General features: G+C 42.8%; 2 non-coding genes across 2 annotated transcripts; one reads left to right on the top strand and one right to left on the bottom strand.

The window, feature by feature from the left end:
• Positions 1 to 14,079: 14,079 nt before the first annotated feature.
• TRNAG-UCC (transfer RNA glycine (anticodon UCC)) lies at positions 14,080 to 14,151 on the bottom strand. The gene has a single exon. It is a non-coding gene; the product is annotated as a tRNA-Gly (tRNA).
• Positions 14,152 to 14,376: 225 nt separating this feature from the next.
• TRNAG-UCC (transfer RNA glycine (anticodon UCC)) lies at positions 14,377 to 14,448 on the top strand. Its single transcript has one exon. It is a non-coding gene; the product is annotated as a tRNA-Gly (tRNA).
• Positions 14,449 to 18,147: the final 3,699 nt, after the last annotated feature.

Genomic DNA, 18,147 nt, shown 5'->3' with positions numbered 1-18,147 from the left:
GCTGCACCAGTGTTTGACAACAGCAGCACTACCAGCTGCACCAGTGTTTGACAACAGCAGCACTACCAGCTGCACCAGTGTTTGACAACAGCAGCACTACCAGCTGCACCAGTGTTTGACAACAGCAGCACCAGCACTACCAGCTGCACCAGTGTTTGACAACAGCAGCACTACCAGCTGCACCAGTGGAGCTGGGAAGTGCCGCTTTTGCCTTACTTGACATAGATCGTGTAGCTGGTTCACGTGGAGGTCGGTTCCAGCTTTCTCGATCCATCTGGATGTTCACCAGTGCTGAGGAAAGTTTGGAGGGCTTCTGTGCAGGGGGTTAATGGGCTTTCCTCAGCATATTAACCCCAATGAGGATATTTCTTTTAGTAACACGATCTCTGATGCTTGGAATATGAAGTTCTTTCCGCATATTTAAAATTTTGGCAGTACGAGGGCATCCTGGGTGGCTAACCCCTGAGGGTTAGCCACCCAGGATAACCCAAAAAAGGCAGTGAGTCATCGAGGACTGCCATATTTCCACTGGGGTCCTCAATCTTGTCCCCTAGGATGTGACCCACACCAGTCGACTAACACCCAGGTACATATTTGCTGCTAGGTGAACAGGACTACAGGTGTAAGGAAACGCATCGAAATGTTTCCAACCGCCGGGAATCGAACCCGGGCCCTCTGCGTGTGAAGCGAGAGCTATGATTGCCAGGCCACGGGGCTGATAGGATGACAGGCTATAGAAAATATCGTACCCCTGAAATGCTTAAGCTCTTTCAAACTGCCCTTCCTGCTGCCAGGGAGCGTATGACAGATTTTAGATTTTGCCACCGAAGTGGCTAGTTTATTGTGCACCCCATATCCATCCTGTGGACGGTAGCGCAAGAGCATATGGATACACAAAAGGCCTAGGAACTAGGCCCCAAAGGGTTAACAGGAATACATATGGATTTATATCTACATATCTATAGTTCACTTATCTGTTACAAGCAAATTTAGGAAATTTGCTTAGTATATCTGGTATCTTATTTTCATTAATAAGATATCTTGACATGTCACATAGGTTATTATACTGTCTGTCTCTGTATTCCTCAATAAGTGGACAATTAAGCACATAGTGTTCAAGACAGTGACCATATGCCTGATCACATAATTTACATTTAGTTTGATCATCATCTGTGTGTCTCCCAAACTGCCAGAAGTACTTGTAACCAAGCCTAAGCCTGGCCACTACAACATCAGTCAGTCTGTTCACATTGAAAGTTGCTCCATAAACATACTTATCTACGTTCATGTTATCATAGTGGGTTATAGATCTACTCAGGCTTCTAACTGCATTCCTATAACAATCATTTTCATTATTTACTTCTCTCCTAATATTATTCCTAATGCTAGACACAGTTATACCAAAGTTATATTCTACATTCTCCTTCTGGGTACTCTTCTTGGCTAACATATCAACTTTATCATGAAGGAGTAATCCAATGTGTGATGGGATCCATAGCAATTGTACATTAATTCCTTTGTCCCTAATTTTTGAGTATCTATACCTGGCTTCTCCAATGAGCATGTTGTTGGAGTCATTATATGAGTCAAGAGCCTTCAATGATGACATAGAATCAGTAATGATGATAGTCAAGCTCAGTGTCATAGGTTAGCTTTAGCGCCATTAGGATTGCAAACAATTCAGTTTGCAGTGTAGACGCCCAGTTGTTAATTCTTATGCCTAACTCAACAAATTTATTATCGTTTTTAACTAGGGAGGTGGCAACAAGAGCAGATGCAGCCCTGCCAGAAGACTCCTGTTTAGATCCATCAGTGTATATAACTTGTGATAACTTATTACTACCAGCTAGGTGAGAAATTTCTTCTTGAGCAGTTGCTCTAACAAGAGATTTAAGGAAGGGATTACTAGCAATGAGCTTCTTGGGAGGGACTTGTAGGTATGTGATATTAAATGAACACATCTTCCACGGAGGGGTGAAATGCTCTTGTTGCCTACAGTGATACAGTTCATGCAGGTTATAAAACTTGATGTAATTGCACGTTTTCACAATCCATTTAGATCTGTGTGTATTTACCTCTAGACACTTGGTAAGGTTCATTGTGACAGTGTCTGGTTCGTTTCTCAACATTCTAATACCGAGTACAGTGTTAATCTCAATAATCCTATCACTGATACTAGAAATACCAAGCTCCTTCCTCATGTTAAGAACTTTTGTAGATCTGGGACAGCCAAGAATAATCCTGAGAGCTTCATTTTGCATTAACTCCAAGGGTCGGAGAGAACTTTCTCTAGCTAATATCAACATGGGAGCAGCATAATCAATTAAGGACCTAACATAGGCTATGTACATCATTCTCACGATTCTCACATTAGCACCATAGTTGGGATTGTAGCCAGCAACAGCTTTGAGAGCATTTAGCCTAGCTTTACATTTCTTGTTTAGTTGTGGTATAGTGGATTTGTTAAAGGGTACATCTACACCAAGATATCTGTAAGTTTTAACGTAGCTAATGATTTCACCCTGCAAATAGATGGGTGGGGGATGTCGTTTGCTTGTTAATATCTTTGTTTTAGAGGAAGATATTATGAGGCCTAGTCGATTACAAATTGCTTGAACTTCATTAAGAATGGTATTCATCTTCTTATGCCCTGTTGTATGGATCATGATATCATCAGCATAGCTTATAGCTATATGTTTAGGTGAGGCAGGTAGAGCATTTAGGAGAGCATTAATCAGAATATTAAATAGCATGGGACTAAGAACTCCTCCCTGCGGTGTACCTAAAGACATTTCTTTAGAATCACTTCTGAAGCCTTGGTAAAGGACAGAGGATACTCTATTTGACAGGTATCCTATTATCCAGCAGAGTAAGCTACCACCAATATTCATTTTGGCTAGTTCATGTAGTATAACGGTTCTGTTCGCAATATCAAATGCAGATTTTAGATCAAGGAAAGTGGTAAAACTAGTAGAGGTGTGTGCAGTGAGAAAGGTGGAAATACAGTTCTGCACACTTTTACCTTTCATGAACCCATAGAGGTAGGGGGAAAGTTGGTGTCTGATTCTGTAGTACAGTCTGTTAAGCATCATTCTTTCAAAAGTTTTACAAAGACAACTAGTTAAGGAGATCGGCCTAAATGTATCAGGCTGTTGGGGCTTAGGGATAGGCACAATGAGACTATTGGTCCAGGAAGTAGGAAGAACGCCCTCAATGTAACTGAGATTATACAGTGCCAACAAAGGGTTATCAGGCACGTGCCTTAGAGTTCTGAGAATATCATAGGTTATACCATCCTCTCCAGGAGCAGTTGATCGACCTTTGGTTAATGCATTATCTAATTCATACTCGGTAAAGAGGCAATCACTCTCATCAATATTTTGGCTCATAAAATTAATCAGTTTCAACATTTCTTCAGAAGTACTCTCTAAATTTTTTCTAATATGAGATGGAAGGTTTTCATGCCTGGATGTTTTGGACCAGTCATTTATGAGGTCATTTGCTTCTTCAAGAGGAAAGGGATGAGCAGTCTTTTTTGCCAGTCTTTTTCCTGGTTATTTTATTTATACCTTTCCAAGCCAAACTTAAAGGGGTGGACCTATTTAATCCACTAACAAACTGTTCCCATTCCTGTTGCCTAAGTTCTTGCTTTCTATTCCTTGCATTTGTTAGTGCAGCTTGGAACGTTCTGAGCAGGTCTGGGGTTCTACATTCACGGTATGCTTTACCAATCCTCCTAGCTGCATGTGTTAGATTGCGTAGCTGTGGATCATTATAGTATTTACATTGGTTTTTATTGTTATTTATAGTGGAGGGTCTTTGTTTCCTATTCCTGCCCACTTGATCTGTGAGAACACTCTCAATAGTGGTAATTAAATCATCATTAAATTTTTGTGTGCCAATGGGCTCGTAATTCTTATACCATTGATCCAAGTGGTTAATAAAGTTGTCTCTGTGTTCTGGTTTGAGAATAAGTTTCCTCCTTCTGTATTTAGCTCCTTGATTGCTGGAGATGTGATCAAGATTGACAGTTGTTAGTCTTGGGAAGTGATCAGATAGAAGATCATCAACTATGACAGAGTCATGCATCGTATATGATGTATTAAATCCAAGACACAGATCTAGTATGCCACCATATATGTGAGTAGGCTCAGTAGTACCCACAATTCGAACATTATCATGCTCATTTAGCAATTTCACTAGTTTAGTTCCATTGGTGTTTGTTATAGACCCACCAATATTCTTATGTCTGGCATTAAAATCTCCAAGAATGATGGTAGGTTCACTATTGATGCGATCTGGTAAAGCATCAGGTCGAAGCTGGTTCGCTGGGGCATAGAGATTAAAAATGTTTATGGAAAAATCGCCTGCATATACTTTGACACCATGATACTGCATGTTAACTCGACTCTGCAAGGAAAGGAGTGAATGTGGCAAGTTCTTTCTGACATACATCACACAACAGTTGGTTGACCTTAGGTTATAAGCTGCATATCCAGGCAAGTTTGGTGGAGGTGCTCCATCTTTCAATCTACATTCCTGCAAACAGATGACATCAATATTCTTGGTTGCACTAATATGATGTAAGTCAGGCAACCGCTTCCTGATGGAAGCAATGTTCCATGAAAAGATTTGTAATGTATCCATTGTAGTGAGTTATTACAATCTCTTGCTCATAAGATGGTAAAACTATTATGCTTTGACTACAGTGTGCAGACACTTAAGAGCAAATAGCATAGTTTGTACGTCTTTATCTTCAGGACCTTTATTTTTAAGCATTTTTCGGCATCTTGACAGCCAGTTAAAAGGCAAGTCTTGAAGACAAGAGTCATGGGCTTCTTTCGTACAAATTGCTGGAAACTGAACGGGGATTGCTGCACTTTTGACATCATCACCATGCTCAAGAGCATCATCCTGATTACATATATTTATTAAACTTGTCAGGATCTGTTCAAGATGCTCAATTTTTTTCTGGAAATTTGTTATAATATGAGGAAGGTCAGGCGAATCCAATGCCTCTCCGGAGGATGGCACTTCTGAGTTAGTGCTTTCTTTAACACCTATCACCTTAACAGGTACCATGGTTACATTAGTGTTCTCTGATGGTGCCTGTGGCAAATCTGTTTCATCATTCATTGCAGGTAGGTCCTGTGCATCTGACTCATTTCCAATTTCCAGGGGGGTTACCTGTGTGGTGTCCGTCTGACTGTTGTAGTTGTGTGTATTGGGAAAAATGACAAGCTCATCCTCATATTCAGGTGTAGCCATAGGTATCAGTAGTGGCAGACCAGTAGTTCCACATGTGCTAGCAGGGATGGCTAGCTCCTCCACAGCTGGTGTGTGTGATGGCATTCTGGTATCACCAGAATCCTTTGCAGTGAGGTGGGGTTCTTGCACACTTTGCAGAGGTTCAGTCTCAGATCTGGCTGTGGTAGACTGGATGGCCTCATCCTCAGTTACCATTAAAGGACTGTTATCAGGTTTACATCGAAGGTTGTTTGGGTTCTGACTGCAGTCCTTGTGGGAAACTGTAACCCCAACTTCTTTACAGTTAATACACTTAAATTTTTGGCTGTCAAGGCCTACTGTGCATTCTCTAGTGGAATGTTTCCCAGCACACTTACCACACCAAGAATGTAGTATTCCACAGTCTACTGCAACATGGCCATAGTGCTGGCATTTGTAACACCTACGTTTAGGGGGTAGGTACACTTCGATGTTTAGGAAACGTAAACCATGCACCCAGATATTCCGGGGGAGGGGCACAGGACCTACCCAACTGGCAATAATTTGGGATTTTCCTTTAAGTCTTTTAGGCTTGATGATATGCTCACTGAGAGTCAGATGGGATGGGTCCATGTAGAGAGGGTATCCAAAGATTATGATACTGACCCATTTTTTAAAGTGGTGAGTGTCTGATGGAGGTCGGAGCAGCTTAATACCCCCATAAGGTGTACTAAGTAGATCATTGATCAGTTCTTTATTCTGTTCCACAAACACAAAGTTGTGTGTGTTTTTCCTAAATTGGATCCTTGAGTTAGGATGCTTCTGTACAGCTTCCATTAGCCATGCACACTTAGCAGGCAGCAGGGTGTTGTCAGGGAAGTTCAGCTTAACACATTCTTCCTTTGAAGAAAGACTTCTTGCAGCCTCTGTGCACCAAGGACGTTTAGTGTCACATTGTGTACGAGTCAAGTGAGTCTGACTACGTCGACGCTCTAGCCCTTTCTCACTTTTTCTCTTTTGTTTACTTTTAAAGGTCTGGAAGCTATCATCATTTCCATCACCTGCTGAAATAGGTTCCTCTATGACAGTTGCCATGTTTGCCAGTGATGATATCTCGTGTAAGACTCACAACACAAGAATTCCTCGCTTATCTTTCCCTTATAGCTTATGCAAGAGTAAATATTTACTATAAAGTCAGAAGTCTAAAATAGATCATAAGACACAAGTGTTCAAGTTCAATGAACACTTCCAATTATACTTAACCCAGATTACTACTACCTAATACGATACACACCTTACTAAAAATACATTCAGAGACTTCTTGTATGTGTGTTAATAATATGGTACATATAATGATATAATGGATGGTACAGGCGAGGTCTTACACCTTATCGCAAATTACAAAGATGAAAGAGAGAGAGAGAGATAGAGAGAGAGAGAGAGAGACAAAGTAGGTAATATTGAGCATAAAATTAGAATTCTGACATATATCACATTAAACAAGAGGTTCAAATTCAATGATAACTTCCACTTGAGTCAGTTCAGGCTACTGCCACCTAATGTACCTCACTGAAATAATAATATAGCGGACATCACAATGAATGCTGAAGACAACCTCTTACCCCAACCATAGATTGTAAAAAAAAAAAAAAAAAAACGGTAACTAGGTAATGTTACAATGACAATGAGATAAATCACTCTGGTCGACTTCCTTGGTCCATCCTGGGTAACTCACACGTTACTATATATGTTATGTATGTATGCAAGCGTAAGTGTGCAGCTGTAGATAGATGAACCAGTACCTAAACAATCTTACACACGCGTTACTATGTATGACAAGTGTTACCAAGTGTACACTTTATCACTTAGAATACACTTGTGTTGATGTAAATATAGGTGAGAGTGGTACACCGCTGGTCGTAATAAACACTCTCAACTTCTCAAGGTCACACACTAGGCCCAGCTTCTGGAGAGTTACCAGTGTTTTAGCTTAATATGTTTATTATGTGTCAGTGCGAGTCTGCAGTCATTAACTTGGTGTATCAGAAGTTAAACACTACAATCCAGTTGATCAAATAGTCTAAAACAATTTACACAATGTATAACTAGAAGTATAATGATTGCAAATTGTTACTATTACAATTTTAACTAGGCGCTAGACCCACTAGATGAGATGGCAAGGAACATAGATGTTAACAGGCTGACTCTTGCTTAACACAGTTGAAAGGTAACCGAATTACTCAAGAGAGAAAGTATTCATGAAACTGAACATTATGCAGCAGTAAGCTTGTTCACAGTAAAAATACAAAGCATAAGTTACACACTCACACCACAGATGAACACTGCAATTTGAAATATTACTGGGAATTTAGCAGTAAAGTTTCAGTCTGAACGAGAAAATGTATTAGAAAACACAGCAATGACACTAGGACAAGCAACTTAATTATGTAACCGTATTTAATAGTTCAGTTACACTGAGCAGAGCATGTATTACACTGATTTATCAAATGTAAGGAGTCACTACACTGAAGTACACTCTGAGCCTTTTAAAGTCTTAATACAGGCTTACAAATGACAGTTAATTAACACTTCTAGCACACGTATGATAGACGAATGTTCACTGTGTACAAGCAAATCACCACAAACTTACTATGTTTATAGGTGAACCTCTGGCATGTCCCACTTAAAAAGTCAGTACTGCAATGCTCGTTAAATTGTTCTTAACTAAGCCACTACAGGAAACACTGGTATGCCAGCAGCACTGTAGAATGTATACATAGACATGCTCGGGGGACAAGACAGCTGTAACTGCAGGCTACCTTAGCTTGTTCTGGCTAGCTTTGAGTGCTGCTTTCAAGCCTGCTTGAATGTGCTTGCTAAGCCCGTGTCAACCACTTGGATATTTGCTTGTAGCAGGCAGGTAGGCACACAGGAGAAACATTCGTAACTCATGCAGGATGGGAGATTCGTCCATATTTCTCAGGTAGGCAGAGGTGACTAGCTGTGCGGAACTCAGATATTCGAGTACCAGCGGAGCAGCAAAATACGTCTCTACACTGCACGTTGATAGAGGCGAACGGCTGAGTTTAAAGGCGGAGAGTTGGGGGATACAGGAGAATAGCAGGGGTAACTGAGCACGCACATTCGCCTCTCTTCACATAGTCAATATGAGCGAAAGTCTCAGGCAGGTGATGCAGTGCCTCGCTCAAGGTCACTGACTGAGGCAGACTTCTCAAGAGTTACCAAACACTGCAATACTCGTGCAAATAGTTACTCACTCCAAACTTGCAGAACTTCTAGCACACTTGTCTTGGAATGAAAGACGAATTTTCAGTGTGTGTGCACACCTGGGTTGCCAACTCACGTAGGACTGCACACTCGTCGTTATTCCTCAGGTTGGTAAAGGGATGAGCTGTGCACATTTTCAGAGGCACGAGTAGCAGTGGACTAGCAAAATTCACCTCTACACTGTATGTTGATAGAGGCGAAAGGCTGAGGTAAAATGAAAGGAAGAGGGAAAGCAGAGGCCTGTGAGGGCCTTTTCAAAACGGAAAACTAATTCCAGTGTTTCACTAGGTATATCCCTAGTCACAACTCACACACAAGAGTTCTCACAACACCGAAGGTACGGCCGGAACACTGTAGAACGTTCACAAAGGCATTCTGGGATTCAGAACAGATGTAACTGCAGTGTAACTTGGCCTTCACTGGCTGGCTTGGAGTGCTGTTTAGCCTGGATCAGCTAAACTCGCCCTTATCCCATATGTAGATAATGGCGACGAGCTAAGGGATACCGGTGAATAGGAAAGTCGAGGAAGGGACATTCACCTCACTAGACACACGCAGTATGGGTGTAAGTGGCATGCGGGTCTTATAGTGCCATTTTCAAGGTCACCCAGCAGGCCATACATTCCTCACTCATTTTAAGCCTACGTAGGTACTGATGGTAGCACAATGTCCTAAGTCAGTGAAATCCACTCGTGCAAATAGTTACAACAAACCTGCAGCACTTAACACTTCTAGCACATGTATGACAGACGAATGTTCACTCTGTGATGAATGCACTTCAGCACAAACTTACTATGTTTATAGGTGAACCTCTGGCATGTCCCACTTAAAAAGTTAGTACTGCAATGCTCGTTAAATTGTTCTTAACTAAGCCACTACAGGAAACACTGGTATGCCAGCAGCACTGTAGAACGTATACGTAGACATGCTGGGGGTCAGGACAGCTGTAACTGCAGGCTGCCTTAGCTTGTCCTGGCTAGCTTGGAGTGCTGCTTTCAAGCTTGCTTGAATGTGCTTGCTAAGCCTGTCTCAACCACTTGGATATTTGATTGTAGCAGGCAGGTAGGCACACAGGAGACATATTCGTAAGATGAGTGGAGTGCTGCACAGAGAACTGAAACGGGCACTCAAGCATTTATGTGGTCTGGCAAAAACCGCCTCTAGACCATAAGTAAATAGAGGCGAATGGCTGAGTTCCAAATCGAGGAAGGAGGGGAGGTAGGCGAGGGGGAGTGAAGGTAGGCCTCCTACAGCCACTTCAAATCAACGTTTATGTTTCACTAGGTATATCACTGGTCACAGTTCACACAAAAGAGTTCCAGCAGCAATTCAGCTGCGCTCCAACGATATTTTTGCATGATGAGTTATCAGTCGGGTGAGATAAGCAGTTCTGATATAGAAAGCCTAGGACCTCGCTCAACACACACGTCCTCTCCCCTCAACCACTCAGGCCTTACTGCGTATGACAGAGCTTCGGCAAGCAGACGGAAAAATTTGTCAATGGTCAAATCACTCCTTATGAAAGCAAAAGACTGGGCAGAAAATACAACATTTCCCCGATGAAAAGCAGGGGCACCACGAGTACACTGAGAGACCACACAGTAAGTGTCCGGGGCCCAAGACTGTTCAATTGCCTCCCAGCATACATAAGGGGGATTACCAATAGACCCCTGGCTGTCTTCAAGAAGGCACTGGACAGGCACCTAAAGTCAGTACCTGGCCATCCAGGCTGTGGTTCGTACGTCAGCTTGCGTGCGGCCAGCAGTAACAACCTGGTTGAGCAGACCCTGATCCACCATGAGGCGTGGTCTCAGACCAAGCCGCGAGGGCGTTGACCCCCAAAACCCTCTCCAGGTAAACTCCAGGTAGGTCTCAGTACTCAGTACGGAAGAAAACGCTAACCAGGGAAGTGGAAAATATTGAGCTAAAGTTAAAGAACTCATACAGGATCCAGGAGGGACAAGAGGAGCTAAAAACGATTAGTGAAACTGAAAGAAATTCGAAATATTTCTTTTCATATGCCTAAAACAAGCCAAAAACACTTCTTGTATAGGGTCCCTGCTCAGACAAGACGGATCCTACACAGACGACAACAAGGAAATGAGTGAGATACTGAAATCTCAGTCTAAAGATAGACAATCCAAACAATTTTTTCATGAATGAGCCTCAAAATTTTGCCAATGTATGCCAAATTTCTGACATAACCGTGACTCCACTAGACTTTGAGAAATCCATCGACGACATGCCCATGCACTCAGCCCCAGGCCCAGACTTGTGGAACTCTGTGTTCATTAAGAACTGCAAGAAATCACTCTGATGAGCCCTAAGTATGCTATGGAGAAGGAGCATAAACACAGGTGAGATTTCAGTCACTAAAATCAACGGATATAGCCTCACTCCATAAAGGTGGCAGCAAAGCAGTAGCTAAGAACTATAGACCAACAGCTTTAACGTCCCACATCATAAAAATCTTTGAGAGAGTTCTAAGAAGCAGGATAGCAAACCCCCTGGACTCCCAAAAATTGCATAACCCAGAGCAACATGATTTCAGAGCAGGTCGTTCCTGCCTTTCACAACTGCTAGACCACTATGATATTGTCTTAGATGCACTGGAAAACAAACAGAATGCAGATGTAGTATATACAGATTTTGCTTTGACAAGTGCGACCATGGTGTAATAGCGCACAAAATGCGTGCTAAAGGGATAACTGGCAAAGTAGGCAGATGGATCTTCAACTTTTTATCCTATCGCACACAAAGAGTAGTGGTAAACAGAGTTAAATCGGAAGCTACCATAGTGAAGAGCTGAGTCCCACATGGCACAGTACTCGCACCTATCCTGTTCCTCATTCTCATATCAGACATAGAGATGTAAACCATAGCACTATCATCCTTTGTAGACGATACTAGGATATGCATGAGAGTGTCATCCACTGACGACACGGCAAAGCTCCAAGAAGATATAAACCAAGTTTTCCAATAAGCAACAGGAACAATATGATGTTCAATAAAGACAAATTCCAACTACTCCGTTATGGAAAACTGGAGGAAATAATAACTTGGACTGAATATACTACAGACTCTAATCACACAATAGAGTGGAAAAATAATGTGAAGGACCTGGATGTGGTAATGTCCGAAGACCTCATCTTTAAGGACCACAACAATGACACTATCACATCTGCCAGGAAACTGACATGATGGATAATGAGAACATTCAAGACAAGAGATGCTAAGCCAATGATGATCCTTTTTAAATCACTTGTTCTCTCTATGCTGGAAAACTGCTGTACATTAACATCCCCATTCAAGGCAGGTGAAATTGCAGTTCTAGAAGATGTACAGAGAACCTTTACTGCACGTTTAAGTTCCATCAAACACCTTAACTACTGGTAACCCCTGGAAGCACTTGACTTGTACTCACTGGAGCGCAGGCGAGAGAGATATATCATAACCTACACCTGGAAGATTCTGGAGGGACTGGTCCCTAACCTGCACACAGAAATCACTCCATACGAAAACAAAAGACTTGGCAGGCGATGCAACATAACCCCAGTGAAAAGTAGGGGCGTCACTGGTACACTAAGAGAAAATGCAATAAGTGTCCGGGGCCCATGACTGTTCAACAGCCTCCCACCAGCAATAAGGAGCATTACGGGAAGACCCCTGGTTGTCTTCAAGAGGGAGCTGGGCAGATTCCTAAAGTCGGTGCTGGATCAGCCAGGCTGAGGTTTTACGTTGGATTGCGTGCGGCCATCAGTAACAGCCTCGTTGATCAGGCCCTGATCCACAGGGAGGCCTGGTCGTGGACTGGGCCGCGGGGGCGTTGATCCCCGGAATACCCTCCAGGTAGACTCACACCCCACTTAGCCGGGCGTGGATGGACATAGAATTAAGGGAACCAATATTGGTCATATCGCGTACCCTCATTCCTTACATAGGGCGAATGAGTTAGCCAGTACTTGGGTTGCTGCATCAAGTTATGACGATCTTCCCAGCAGAAATTAATGGACAAGCATGTGCAGGCAGTCCGTTCCACTGCTTTATTGCTGTACAATAAAAGGTTTTTGGGGACTACAAAGTTAGTAAGTTTATTCAAGTTAACGCAATACAGTTACATAGATTATCATACATAGCAGCATATGTGTAAAGAATCTAGGATAATCCAAAACAGTCAGTGATTTATTTCCATTGTTCCCTTCCCCTAGTACTATACTTGTTTTGGTTCCTAGCCCTGACAAGATATTCTGGACTCTGCTTGAGTAATTTTATAAACGTGAGTTAACTCAATTGTTTTACCCTGTCTTCAACATTCAGTATATCCAGTTGTTGTAATTCGTCCTGGCTTACATGCTCTCTTGGACCCAGGTCCAGGTCCAGGTCCAGGTCCAAGTCCAGGTCCAGGTCCAGGTCTAATCTCACCATTTTGTTCTGGGTGATTTAGAGTCTATCTTTAAGTTTTTTAAGGCAGAAAACCATGAAGAGCAAAGAGTAATTTATATGGCATTGTATGAGAGCTGGACATAGGGTCCTGCGAGCCTCAGTAGGTAGACACTGTGCTTGTCTGTAGAGGAACTTTAGTCTGGCAGTCGTTTTCTACACTGTTCTCTAACAATTCTCCCGACTTCCTGGATCAAAGGAGATTCCCAGATATTTCACTGAAGATACTGAAGTTATGGATTCCCCATTACATTGGATATTAAACTTATTTACCCATTTTAGTTTATTTTTCGTGCCAAAAAGTGTGGCTTCCGTTTTCCCGAGGCGTAACATTCATTTGTTGTCTACTAACCATTTGCTGCAGGACTCTAGTTCTAGTAATAGTAATAATAATCTTTATTTCTACAAGTACAACGTATACAGACCTGACATCCTGCTATATAGAAACACCCTTGTTATGCAGAGCATTTCGGACAAATTAGGTAAATTTTGTTCTCAGGATGAGACCCATACCAGTCGACTAACACCCAGGTACCTATTTTACTGAATGGTGAACAGGGACAGCAGGTGTCTTAAGGAAACACGCCCTAATGTTTTCACCCTTACCGGGGATCGAACCGTGAACCTCTGTGTGAACTGAGTGCGCTGGCAATCGAGTTACAGGACACCTCAAAACCTTGCGGGTTTCTTCCTGACACTAACACAGCACTGTCGTCTACATACAACAGAGGCTTATACTTGCCAGTGATGGGAGTCAGTCACATAAACGGAAGCACAACTATGTAGTACCCACAGTCAATGGTCAGGCATTAAACACATTTTATTGTACAGCAATAAAGGAGTGGAACAGACTACCTGCACATGTCAACAACTGTCATAGCACGAGCCAGGTCAAGAAAAGAGCCAAAAAGTACCTAATGAATGTAGCGACAGGAAGGGAGGAGGGGAATTTCTGGTATAGCTAACACATGTACCTATTACTGAAATAAGTATGTTTTTATTTAAATAAAGGCACACATGAATACAGTTACATAGATTATCATACATAGCAGCATGTGTGTAGATTACGCAGGATAACCCAAAATAGAGTGACTTATTCCATTGGGGTCCTTGTAAAATTGAACTTGCGATGGCCGGGAATCGAACCCGGGTCAACTGCTTGGAAGGCAGCTATGCTCACCACTATACCACCATTGCTCTTCTTACACGCTGGACAAAATGACTTATTTCCATTGGGGTCTTAATGATAGGTATTAATTATATTAAAAGTTAAAAATAAGTAAGTATTTTAACTATGTTAAAAGTAGTTATAAGTAGTTATCTATCCTCTCTTTAATGTATATCTCCTTTTTAATGTTTAAATAATAAATTATCACAAGAACTCCAACGGAAATAAGTCACTTTGGCTGTTCTGTGCGAAGGGCGATGGTGGTATAGTGGTGAGCATAGCTGCCTTCCAAGCAGTTGACCCGGGTTCGATTCCCGGCCATCGCAAGTTCAATTTTACAAGGACCCCAATGGAAATAAGTCACTATTTTGGGTTATCCTGGGTAATCTACACGTATGCCGCTATCTATAATAATTTATGTAATTGTATTTATGAGTACCTGTACGTCAATAAACTTAATTAAGGGACCCAAAATACTACCTTGGGGAACCCCACATGCCATCGGCAGGGGTTCTGATTCTGTGTTGTTGATCTTGATATTTTGTTTCCTGTTGCTTAGGTAGGACTTAAATCAGTCTACAGAACCTATGCCTACAGTTTGTGGTTCCTTACATAATATATTATGGTTGACTATCGAAGACCTTTTTGCAAGTTTAAGGTCACCATACCTATGAGATTCCATAGCTGCATTTAAGTTCTCAGGCAGTCCATCAGATTAATTAGTGAGGTGTCGGTTAAGTAAGGTCTGAAACCTGATTGGTAACTAGGGAGAATGTTGTCATTAAAATACTTAACTACTTGAGAGTACTTTCTCTAGAATTTTGGACATAACGTTGAGTATACTAACAGGTCTATAGTTGCTGAAGTCAGATCTTTCATTTTTCTTGAAGATAGGAGTAACTCTGGCCTCTACAACGAATTATACTCAATACAACAATTCTTGTGATGACGCCACAGTTAGTGAATTTAAGGATTTTTTTCTGATTTGTGTATACTCACCTAGTTGAGGTTGCAGGAGTCGAGTTCTAGCTCCTGGCCCAGTGTGTGTGTGTGTGCGTGTGCGCGTGTGTGTGTGTGTGTGTGTGTGTGTGTGTGTGTGTGTGTGTGTGTGTGTGTGTACTCACCTAGTTGTACTCACCTAGTTGAGGTTGCAGGGGTCGAGTCCAAGCTCCTGGCCCCGCCTCTTCACTGGTCGCTACTAGGTCACTCTCCCCGAACCATGAGCTTTATCGTACCTCTGCTTAAAGCTATGTATGGATCCTGCATCCACTACATCGCTTCCTAAACTATTCCACTTCTTGACTACTTTGTGGCTGAAGAAATACTTCCTAACATCCCTGTGATTCATCTGTGTCTTCAACTTCCAACTGTGCCCCCTTATTGCTGTGTTCAGTCTCTGGAACATCCTGTCTTTGTCCACCTTGTCAATTCCTCTCAGTATTTTGTAAGTCGTTATCATGTCCCCCCTATCTCTCCTGTCCTCCAGTGTCATCAGATTTTCCTTAACCTCTCCTCGTAGGACATACCTCTTAGCTCTGGGACTAGTCTTGTTGCAAACCTTTGCACTTTCTCTAGTTTCTTTACATGCTTGGCTAGGTGTGGGTTCCAAACTGGTGCCGCATACTCCAATATGGGCCTAACGTACACGGTGTACAGGGTCCTGAACGATTCCTTATTAAGATGTCGGAATGCTGTTCTGAGGTTTGCCAGGCGCCCATATGCTGCAGCAGTTATTTGGTTGATGTGCGCTTCAGGAGATGTGCCTGGTGTTATACTCACCCCAAGATCTTTTTCCTTGAGTGAGGTTTGTAGTATCTGGCCCCCTAGACTGTACTCCGTCTGCGGTCTTCTTTGCCCTTCCCCAATCTTCATGACTTTGCACTTGGTGGGATTGAACTCCAGGAGCCAACTGCTGGACCAGGTCTGCAGCCTGTCCAGATCCCTTTTTAGTTCTGCCTGGTCTTCGATCGAATGAATTCTTCTCATCAACTTCACGTCATCTGCAAACAGGGGCACCTCGGAGTTTATTCCTTCCGTCATGTCGTTCACAAATACCAGAAACAGCACTGGTCCTAGGACTGACCCCTGTGGGACCCCGCTGGTCACAGGTGCCCACTCTGACACCTCGCCACGTACCATTACTCGCTGCTGTCTTCCTGACAAGTATTCCTTGGTCCATTGTAGTGCCTTCCCTGTTATCCCTGATTGATCCCCCAGTTTTTGCACTGATCTCTTGTGAGGTACTGTGTCAAACGCCTTCTTGCAGTCAAGAAGATGTAATCCACCCACCCCTCTCTCTCTCTTGTCTTACTGCTGTCACCTTGTCATAGAACTCCAGTAGGTTTGTGACACAGGATTTCCCGTCCCTGAAACCATGTTGGCTGCTGTTGATGAGATCATTTTCTAGGTGTTCCACCACTCTTCTCCTGACAATCTTCTCCATGACTTTGCGTACTATACATGTCAGTGACACTGGTCTGTAGTTTAGTGCTACATGTCTGTCTCCTTTTTTAAAGACTGGGGCCACATTTGCTGTCTTCCATGCCTCAGGCAATCTCCCTGTTTCGATAGATGTATTGAATATTGTTGTTAAGGGTACACATAGCGCCTCTGCTCCCTCTCTCAGGACCCATGGAGAGATGTTATCTGGCCCCATTGCCTTTGAGGTATCTAGCTCACTCAGAAGCCTCTTCACTTCTTCGGTTGTGTGTACTGTGTCCAGCACCTGGTGGTGTGCCCCACCTCTCCGTCTTTCTGGAGCCCCTTCTGTCTCCTCTGTGAACACTTCTTTGTATCTCTTGTTAAGTTCCTCACATACTTCACTGTCATTTCTTGTTGTCTCTCCTCCTTCCTTCCTTAGCCTGATTACCTGGTCCTTGACTGTTGTTTTCCTCCTGATGTGGTTGTATAAAAGCTTCGGGTCAGATTTGGCTTTCGCTGCTATGTCGTTTTCATATTGTCGTTGGGCCTCCCTTCTTATCTGTGCATATTCGTTTCTGGCTCTACGACTGCTCTCCTTATTCTCCTGAGTCCTTTGCCTTCTATATTTCTTCCATTCCCTAGCACACTTGGTTTTTCCTCCTTGCACCTTTGGGTGAGCCATGGGCTCATCCTGGGTTTTTCATTATTCCTGTTACCCTTGGGTACAAACCTCTCCTCAGCATCCTTGCACATTGTTGCTACATATTCCATCATCTCATTAACTGGCTTCCCTGCTAGTTCTCTGTCCCACTGAACCTCGTTCAGGAAGTTCTTCATTCCCGTGTAGTCCCCTTTCTTGTAGTTTGGTTTCATTTGTTCTGGCCTTCCAGGACAAATGTCACTCATTAAAAAATAAGACTACAGAGAGCCCCGCTCCACAAAGGTGGCAGTAAAGCAATTGCAAAGAACTACAGGCCGATAGCATTAATTAACCTCCCACATCATATAAATCTTTGAAAGGGTTCTAAGAAGCAAGATCGCCATCCACTTAGATACCTATGATTTGCACAACCCAGGTCGTGAGAGGCAGGGCGCTTCTGCCTTTCACAACTACTGGACCTCTATGACATGGTCTTGGATAATCTGAAGGACAAAGAAAATATAGACTTTGCGAAAGCATTTGACAAGAACGATCATGGTATAACAGTACACAAAATGCGTGATAAAGTAATAACAGGAAAAGTGGGTAGACGGATCTATAACTTCCTAACAAACAGAACACAAAGAGTAACAGTAAACAGACTCAAGTCAGTGGCGGCTACAATGATAAGCTCTGTCACACAAGGTACAGTACTCTCTCCTATCCTATTTCTCATTATCATATCTGACATCGACAGAGATGTAAGCCACAACACCGTATCCTCCTTTGCTGATGTTACCCGAATTTGCATGATAGTGTCATCCATTGAAGACACTGCAAATCTCTAAGCGGACATACCTGGAGTATTCCTGAAGAGAGTTCCGGGGGTCAACGCCCCCGCGGCCCGGTCTGTGACCAGGCCTCATGGTGGATCAGGGCCTGATTAACCAGGCTGTTACTGCTG

Source organism: Cherax quadricarinatus, unplaced genomic scaffold (genome assembly GCF_038502225.1).
Source record: "Cherax quadricarinatus isolate ZL_2023a unplaced genomic scaffold, ASM3850222v1 Contig2700, whole genome shotgun sequence".
NCBI classification, from domain to species: Eukaryota; Metazoa; Arthropoda; class Malacostraca; order Decapoda; family Parastacidae; genus Cherax; species Cherax quadricarinatus.
This window is presented reverse-complemented; position numbering and strand designations above follow the sequence as displayed.